The sequence below is a fragment of the Calypte anna genome, chromosome 11 (genome assembly GCF_003957555.1).
Source record: "Calypte anna isolate BGI_N300 chromosome 11, bCalAnn1_v1.p, whole genome shotgun sequence".
Taxonomy (NCBI): domain Eukaryota; kingdom Metazoa; phylum Chordata; class Aves; order Apodiformes; family Trochilidae; genus Calypte; species Calypte anna.
In genome coordinates, this window is record NC_044257.1 from 3,469,214 (window position 1) to 3,479,026 (window position 9,813).

Consider the following 9,813-nt stretch of genomic DNA (forward strand, 5'->3'; position numbering starts at 1 on the left):
GGCTAACCTCCCTTCAAATATTAAATACTGATATCTTACATGCACAGAGAAGAGGCATAACATCTGTAACACCATCAAGAAACAACTCTTAGCTGCCTTACTTCCAGGTAAGACAACTCAAGTTTGTACAAGAATGCTATTAGTCTGTTAGGTGTGGAAGAATCCACTTAGCTTCCATCTCAGCTTATTTGTAGTTGCCAGTATCTATCCTATACTTAGAGCTACCACTTTGTGTTGAAAAAGTATCTATTTTCATCTTTCATTTAGAAGTGAGACATTATCCACAGCATCTGCTAGGATGAACTGTGGGGCTATGGATAGCCCAGGAACTATATATCCTGGTTCAAAGTCATCCTATATGGGAACAGGAGTGCTTAATCAGCACTTCTTCTGGTGGCAGTGGGTATTGGTTATCAAAAAATTCTGGCCAACAAACCCACTCTATTTTGCTGGTTTGTTTTTACCCTGTGTCAGTTCCCCAGATGCCTTAGCCAAATAGCTGTAAGCATAGCTGTACTTGCAGAACTTAAGAGGATGGGTGCAGGGGTGGGAAGAGATGGATCAGGGTTACTTTTCTAAAACTGACTGCACAGGACACATTTGTAAAACTGACCTGGCCACACTGCATCTGATATATAGGCTAAAGACTTCAGTCTTAACAGTCACTGATCCAAACCCTTTCCAAAGCACTAATTCCAGAGACAAGCATTTAGAAGTGTGCTAAGGAATCAATAATTATTTTAAAAATATTCTTTGTTTTCAGGAAACAGTAGTGGGAGGGGAAAAGAGATAAAACAGGGTATTTATTTTTAGATTCTACACTTGATGGAGTTGTTTATCAGCTGCCATGATCCACATTGTGGACAAGTAGGAGGCAATGGAATGTCTAAGCTTTAAAAGATAGCCTGCTCTAAAATCAAAATCTACACTCAGAAATGGAAATTTCCATGACAAATATTGCTGCCACGTGCATCAAAATCAATGGGTAGCCCATCAGAACTACAACAATTTTACCATTAAATAATACAAATACTGGGCCAGCAACTTCTCTCAATGTGACTCAGAATGCATGTAGACTGTAGGCATTGTAGGCACAGCTCACAGAGGACCAGCCAGCCTGGCTGCACAGCAGCTCTTAGAGCTGTTGCTAACTGAACCCTTGCAGTGGAGATTTCATTGCAGGGGTGCATGGCATTCTACAAAACTGAATACTTGAGAAGTTTAGCCAACACTGAGATCTGTTTTGGCCTGGCTGTTCTGCCAGTAGCCAGTAATTTTAACTGGTATTTTAACAATACAACTTCAATTACTTGGAAATAACATTTGTCTTAACTGCCCTCAGGATTCACAGAACTTGCAAACTGGTTCCCAGAGGACAGTGTCCTTATTCAGGAGAGCTGTATTGCCACAATTCTCACTATTTGTAGAGATTATTTGTTGCAAAAAACTGCAACTCAGATTTGACTAATATGTACCCTGCTTCTAACAAGATCTGCAAGTGCAAAGGTGAGGCTGCCAAGAAGTACTCCTTGGGGCTTGAAGCTTATGTGGCTATACTGACTTTTCCTAGGTGATAAACACTGACTTCAGCAGACCCATTTCCCCTCCTTAGGCACTCTCCACTTCCAGGTACCCCTTCTTGCCCAGGTGCCATCCTTGCTGTTGGGCCATCACTAACACTTGTGTGGTCCAAGAATCAGATGAGGCAACTGATTCACTTGAAAAATAGAAGTAACCATAAGCATGTGTCTCTGCTGGCCCAAAAGAGAAATGTTATAAAGTGATGGAGGTTGTGACAAGAAGCAGGAGGCAAGGACTTGATAACTTGGTTTGATCCACAGCCTATTATGTGAGCCGTGGTAACAAAGTCTCCTATGATAATAGAGGAACTGGAAAGGTAATGGGATAAAATTACTCTTGAGCCTGGATAGCTCAATGAAAGAGCTCAGAATAGATGTCAAGTCAGCTTTGATAGTCCCTTGCTTTAGTTATATCTCCATGCATTCAAGTAAGAAAGTGTTTAACATTTTTAATTTAATCCTCCACCAGTCTATTTAGTAGATTTGAGTGTCTCTAAAAATTATGTAGGGGTTTTTTTGGGAATAATTAGTCCCAAGAATATACTAGCAACATAAACAGTGTCATTCACTGACAGGTAGCTGACAGGTAGCAGCTCCTTTTTTGGCATTCTCCAGTTCACCTCCTATTCCAGTAAAACATAATAGATTACTTGAAAAATCTCATGCAGTCCCCATGAAGCATTGGACACCAGTTCCTTTTTCTTAAGCATACAACTCAAAAATTTCAAACAGAAAAGGGCTTGAGGCAAAATTCCTTGCCTAAATAGCTTTTAAGTTTGTGAGAACTTAGATCCAAAATATGTTACTTTAATCCATTTAATTTACCCAGCATTTCATCCTTTATAAGTAATTCAGTCTAAAGATTTATAGTCAACTAGTGAAAACTTGAAACAATGCTGAGCTCCGTTTTTAATAATGTCCTATCAAGATTCTTATATAAGAAGGTATGTCACTGCTTCCCATATTTATAGATATGTGGGTAGATCTGAATTTAGGACATTATCCAGCATCTCAGAACTCTATCTAAATAACCAATAAAAGCACTCAAGTACATGGTAATTCATTTTACTCCATGTAATCCCTGTTCCAGATGCCCTACTATTTTAACATTCTTTTTACCAGTTCATCCAACAACACATTCTTTAAGATGCTTTATATGAATTTTTTTTCTGCCATGTCTTATGATACTCTGAGTCCTTCAGCTTCCTGCTCCTTTACCTCATCCACCTTTTTCTATCACAACACAGAAAGCACAAAATTATGTACTCCAGCTTCTTCTCTACTCTTGTAAAAAATGGGTCAATCAGCTTTGTGCTCCTTCCTACCTTCTCCTCTTTGTATACAGTTATATCCTGTCTGCCCTGCCTTTCATGTTTGTTCTCTCAGACATGAAATTCTTCATAGCTCCGTGTACTCTTAACACCTGGCCTTCTTCAGATCTTTCTATAATACAAAGAATAAAACTATACTCCACACAGACCTGAACTTCATCTCACAACAACAAATAAACCCAAACCCTGTGCATAATTTTGTTTATGACTTAAACATTAGCAATGTTCGAGTCTATTTTTAGATGTGTTAATTTTCACTCCCTTTTGATAATATGCACTTTCTTTTTGTGGAGTTATCTTTTGTTTATAGTTTAGAAATTGCATGTTAGATCTCACATGATGACCTTTAAAATAAACCAATCTTAGCATCTTGATATCCACAATGGTGTGGGAGTTTAAAGATGTGGTTGAAGATACTTGTTTCTCGTTAGGAGGAAACTAATGACAGATCATGCCACTTCCTCACTTGTCAAGGAAAATCTGCTTGGTGCTAGTTTTATGTTAAACTACAGCTTTTCATGATGCACTGTGGATATATTTATAATACATACACGTTGTTGACCTGTGCTCAGTATTGTACATTGCTCCTTGACTAATCTCTACCAATTAGCAGAAAAAAAATTGATAGCTTTTCTTTGCTATGCAAAGATTGTAAACTTGTCCACAAAATACTAGGCAGTAAATAAATCAGAAGATGGATAGAAATATGCCAGATATTTGCCAGTTCCATTTCTTGAATCACCAGGAAGCATATCAGTTAACTGCAGATCCAGTTGGTCTGTACCTTCTCACCAATGTCTGTGCTAATTTGCATACAAGTGTCAAAGAATGCAAGAAAGGCTTGCAGTGGAAATTCAGGGATTAACAAGGTGACTATTTATGTTCACATAAAAAGATTGGTCAGCTTGACATGCCTAATCTAAATATTACAATGGAAGAAAAGAATGGTATTTACAAAAGCTAACTTTAGCTTAGCAAGGCTAAGAAAACAACTGAGCAGAAACTACTCTGGATTATCATTTGAAAGAAACACTCTCTTCCCAAACCACACTAGCCTGAGTGAAGAGTAGACTTAAAAAACTAATCTGTTAAAAAGGTACAGACAATTTTCTTCTCCGAAGGCTGAGCTGCATTTAGTTAAAATCTGTTTAAGTCAGTTATAGAAAAGCCAACCAAACTTACAAATGCAATAATAATACAGCAGTTGCCTTCTGTGATCCTCCTAAAAAATGGATTGTCACCACATGCTAAACTGATGAATATCCCTCCTGTTTGCTTCTAGGCACTTTTATCTTTATCACCAGCAGGAATAAACTACAGACCTCGGTGAGGTGACATGGAACAGAAGCATTTTCCATTTGCCTCAGGTACCTAGTTTGTAAGGATATAATTAGAGGATTAGAATGTCCTAAAACAAAACAACTACTATGATACCTCTCATTTTCCCACAGGGAAAGTTTTTATAGCTTGAGGATCAGGCTTGGCTCCTGTATAATTGTAAAATTTGTAAAAGGTAGCATTCACTTTTTGTACATGCATTTGCACAGAAACACCACCAGTGCCTGTTCTGTTGGGCCATATAGGAGGTCAATACAATGAGAGTATGCATGTGGGGTTCCAAAACACAAGGAAAGTGAAAAGAGTGAACTGTGTGTGTGAAAGGTTCTCTCTGACCTGGTGAACCGGTGAATTCACAGCTGGGCTCAGGGGGAAATAGTATGCATAATGGAGGTCTAGCAGTGGTAAGTGTAGATGAGAATTGAGTTTTAGCAGGATGAGGTTAGCTCTTCCTTTCATGGAAATATATGAACCCTTTCTAGAAAATTTCCCTTTTTATCTTTTTTTTTTTCTAAGTTAAACATTAAAAAAAATAAAGTGGGGGTGGAACAAATCTGTCTTCTACATGTTTCTCTCTACAAGATGAAATGAAATGGAAATTCTGTCCTCCATCATATTTCAAGCTGTGTTTGCTTCCATAATGCAATAGTGTAGGGCATCATTTTAAATAATTGGTGTGTTGCACATTTTATCTCTAAGAAAGAATGGCAAGAGCTTAATTACTGAGCATGAACATGAGGAAAATGTGTAAATGCTGAATCTATGGCTAAATGTTGAACCAATACCACTGTACAGAAGGAAGTCAGTGACTTGTTTTCATTTGTTTTGCTCTGCTTATCCCGTCACTCCAACATTACTGCCATTATAGGATATGCAAACATCTTAGGTCAAATTGCACAATACTGCAGGTTACCTATACCAGTGAGCAAACTACCATTGATTTTACAGTCTACTGTGCAACATCTGGTACACTGATAAAATTAATGGGAGAGAAGATAACTTATTCAATTGATAATTCAGTACTCATAATGCAGTATTTATATAGCCTAAGGGTGACAAACACTAAGTATTACAACTGTTTTCCATGCTCAGGGGGACCAAAATACAAAAGTTGGTATTAGATGTAATAAGAGAATGTCACAGGGCAGCAAGACACTGAACCAGAGTTACCATGGCACTAATATGACAGGTAGGCATCATGGGCTAATTGTCTAGTGTTTTACTGGCTTAATCCTTCAGTCTGAATATTCCAGCTTTCTGATATCATATCATTCCAGTGCCCCTGCCAACACTCCATCTGTCATACCCTCTCACCTAAGGATCTCAACACTGAATGTTATGAACACTGAATGAAAAAAAAAATTAACAACAACAACAAAAAGCATTGTATGCCATACAGGGGAAATAAACACATGCTTCAGCTGAAGTGAAACCATCATCCCATACTGTTTTTAACACTCTTAAGATCTCATGGGGTTTATGGTTCATAGATGCCTCTACCCAGACATGTTTCCTTGTGTTCTGTCTGGTGTCCAGAATTTCACTCTGTTTCAGAACACTGAGAACAAAAAACAGCAGTGGTTTTAGCTTTTGAATTGTTTGCTGCCTGGGACTCATGAGTTTGTAGCTGGAGCAGACAAACAGATGGCTGAGAAATTTGCTTTAAACTTTATAAAGACTCTAGTGAAAGCTAGTGAAACAGTAAAGTACTAAGTGGCATTCATGTCTTTGCTGCCTGAGAAACTTGGGAGAAAATAGCAGTATTTAATTTCTAAAGTAAATAGGCATGCACTGAATCAAGTCATATGTCACTGAGAAGCTTCCCAGTGAAGTCTGATTACAGGCTGTTACTTTTTCCTAGCTCAAAAGGATGTTTTCCAACACTTGAAATTAAAGAAGGTTAAAAAAGTACTCTCTCTGAGTTTAGTATCTTTGTAGCTCTTGCTTTTCTCAGTAAGGGAAACCGTTTTATCAGTTTCAGTTACAAGAACTTTGATATGACCAAATGCTAACAATCCTTGCCAACACCTGTGCACAGAATAGGCAGTGGCAAATACACAAGCATGCATGGCACATGCAGCATTCTAACACTGCATAAATAATTTTACAAATCAACAACAAAAAATCTTATTAGGAAAGGTAAAATGTAGATACAATTTTAAAACAGCTAAGAAGCACAGACTGAAGATATGTTCTCAAATCCAGTTCTGTCAGCTCTGTGCAGCAGAATACTAAGCAAAAAATCCATGTTCACAACTATAAATAGAGTATAGCCACTTCAGTTACAATTAAAAAGCAAGATTTTTTTTTAAAGGCAGGTAAAGCAGAAGCTCATTTTTTCATATCAGACAATGAGACACTGAAGAATTAACAAATTTATGGAGATTATCAAGGAAAAGCAAGTTAAAATGAGCCAAGTGTCAGATTTGTTCTACAATGCTTTGTAAACTCTCACTAGAGGGTCTGGGACAATAACATCCTGAAAATGCAAAACAAAAACTCTCCCACTGTGCCAGAGCAAATGAGAATATTTATTTATCTAATAGATACTTAACAGGCAGATCCACAATAACTCTTACAACACAGTTTCATTTGTGAGCTACGTGAACACCACAAATGTTGTCTATTTTTTAAACATCCTCTTATAAAACCCCTGAGTTTAATACTCCTTTCAATAAGGATAACTAGACTAAACTCCCTCTGGAGCTCATCAGTTCTTCTCTTTACCTGACCTAGACAACTGTTGTTCAACAATACAGGAGGCACTCCCTCCTCACCAAAGGCTTTGCATCTTGCTTTTAATGTTTTTCATCAGCTTTGTCATCAGAAACTGAATAAAAGCCTCAAACACTGGCCTGATGCACTGTGGTACAGACAGAAACTGCATCCTTACAGGCCACCTCATCAATACAGCTTCTTGACTTGCAGTCCAAATAGAAGCAGACTCCTGTTTCATATTGAAACAGCTTGCAAATATTTTAAACTTGTACGTTTGATTGAAGAAGTAGTGAAAAAATGCTTTTGTGAATGAAGACTTCTTCCTAGCTAACACCTGTTTCAGTCCTCTTGCCATCTTGCCAGTTGATGTCTTTAAGGAGAAAAGCCTTCTGCGGGCCATAACCGGTAGGTAAAAACCAAACCAAAACAGAAGACATCCTACCTTCCCCTCCTCCCCCAGCAGCACAAGGCATGCTTTCTCTTTGAATCAGAGAGCAGCTGAGCTGACATGTGGTTCACTTGCCAGCTTTCTGAAATTGCAGTACTGGGGAACTCTGGGATTTTGAAATTCAAACTCTGTATTTGTGCCGCCAACATTTAACCTCACATTCCAGGGTGGGGTTGGGCTCAGAGCCTGGGACATTCCAAAAAGCATTCCAGCCAGCAAGGCCCTGGAGGTAGCCCCACAGTGAGCATCCATGCTAAAAGGCTAGCAAAAACATCTTTGCTTTCCCATTACATGTTTCCCATTACATGTAAGCAGAGTACATGTAGGCTACAGGGAGGACAAGGTAGTCCTTCCCATCAATCATACTCTGCCAGATATTGTTGGGGACAGTTTCTGTACCTTCAGTATCAAGAAACAAACCACAGCTGCTTTTTTGTTTGCTTGCTGTAGCCCTGTGACAGAAAAAAAACCCAGTTGCTTCATTGAATTCCATAGGATTAATAGTGAAACATTTTCACTACGTAAATACTTAAAACTGAGCACAGATTTGGTTGGTATTGACTGAGGATTCCATTCACACCACAGTAAAATAAATAAATAAACAAAGTAATAACTAAATCGATAAATAAATGTCTGAAGAGTGGCAAGAATGCAGAAGTGCAGTGGCTGGATCATTAAAATACTGCAGAACTCAGCCTATTTTTCTGAAAAATAAAAATCTGCCACCTTCTGTTTATGAAAGCTACAGCAGAAGAGAGAAGCATGGGAAAAACTCATGCAGTGTAGTTTTCCTTTTAAAACTGATGTGAGTAGAACAATGTCTAGAAGGAAAGCACTGGTGACTGAAGTAAGTACTCCAAAACTAATGCTGAGAACGGAACACACACAGTAAATACAACCATCCTACCTGTAGGATTAGTTGGGATGAATCCAGTGATCAATGTAAGAAATGTCATGCATTACTTGTAATATTTAAGAGGAATGAAAGTATTTAACACAAAGTCATTAAAATAAAATATCAACATGCATACACACACAACTGTAGCCTTTCTGTAGTTCTTTTTGACACCGATCAAGGATATAAAATATGGTATGCTTTCTAGCCGTTTGCCAAAATTTACAGCCCTTCTATATTTAGCAGTGAATACTCATTCCAAATGAGTGACTCCTCACTCTCATTTTCACATGCTGTTTGGCCTAGCTCTGGCTATCCATAATTACAGCACAAACAACCTCAATGTGTACAGCTATTGCAATGAATTAAGAGGAGTAAACGTAAGCATTGATGATCATATAATTTCAATAAGAACTTGAAAGCAAGCACTTTTTAGAAAAGAAAAACACCTCCCCAGCTTTTAGCACCCATTTAATATAAACACAATACTATGCTTCAGAGACTAGCATTAATAGTGTTTGTTTCAGCCCATAGAGAACTATATATCCAGTAGGATCCAATTTGCTCCATCAACCAAACCAAGGCACATATTCTGTAACATAAGACAACTTGTAAAGCATCTACATGCTAGGATATTCATACCTCTATTTAGGCATCTATCTTCAATTATAGCTCCATGTGGATTTTTGCCAGCTTGCTGCAGAAATCTGCTCAGCTGTTCAACATAAAACCAAATTATAAACTTTCTCAACTGTCAGTGGAGTCACTTGTCTCTCACCATAAATATGTGCTCTGAACTGCATTTTAAGTCAACTGCTGGAAGGAAACAGTGGGAAAAGCCTACACCTCACTAAGGCAGCAAAAAGGATGCACGTTCATACCATGTGACAAAATATCAGGAGGAAAAAGAAAAGGTACAAATACTGTTATGAAGGGCTTGGCTCCTAAACTGAATGAGTATGTCTCTTTTCTGAAAGATGTTCATATCAACTGTGGCAGACTTTCTCCTGAGTCATTTTTCTTTGGGCTTTCCTATGAGCAAAGAAAGAAATTGCGTGAGCTCCACAGTTTGCCAGTCCCCATCCATGGGAATTTCCCCCAACCCACAGACATTGCTGTCATACAAGCCTGTGTTGTATTTAGGCATAGCACCTATAATAATTGGGGTTTATCCAAAGGCTCAATTTTAAATTTTAGATGGACAATGATGACAAGAGATTAAGCCAGATTCCTTTAAGTAGCAGGACAAGAGACAAGGGGTGCAAACTGACACATGGGATAATCCATGTAGACACAACAAGAAAAAAAACCACAACACTTTTTTACCAAAAAAGTGATGAAACAGTGGAACAGGTTGGCAAGAAAGATCATGGAGTCTCAGTCCTTGGAGATACACAAAACACTGCTAGACCTAGTCCAGGGAAACTTGCTCTAGTTGACTCTGCTTGGAGAACAGGGGTTGAACCAGATGATCTCCAGAGGCCCCTTCCAAGCTCAAACATT

General features: G+C 38.3%; 1 long non-coding RNA gene across 2 annotated transcripts in view; it reads left to right on the plus strand.

Moving 5' to 3' along the window:
* Positions 1-9,813, plus strand: part of LOC115598928 — a 34,938-nt gene that overhangs the window by 15,610 nt on the left and 9,515 nt on the right. Inside the window, exons 3-4 of one of the 2 annotated variants that reach the window (XR_003988019.1) lie at positions 2-107; positions 4,194-4,264. This is a non-coding gene — a long non-coding RNA (uncharacterized LOC115598928). Of the gene's footprint in view, position 1; positions 108-4,193; positions 4,265-9,813 lie in introns of those variants that run through there. The other variant, XR_003988018.1, reaches the window with a different exon arrangement.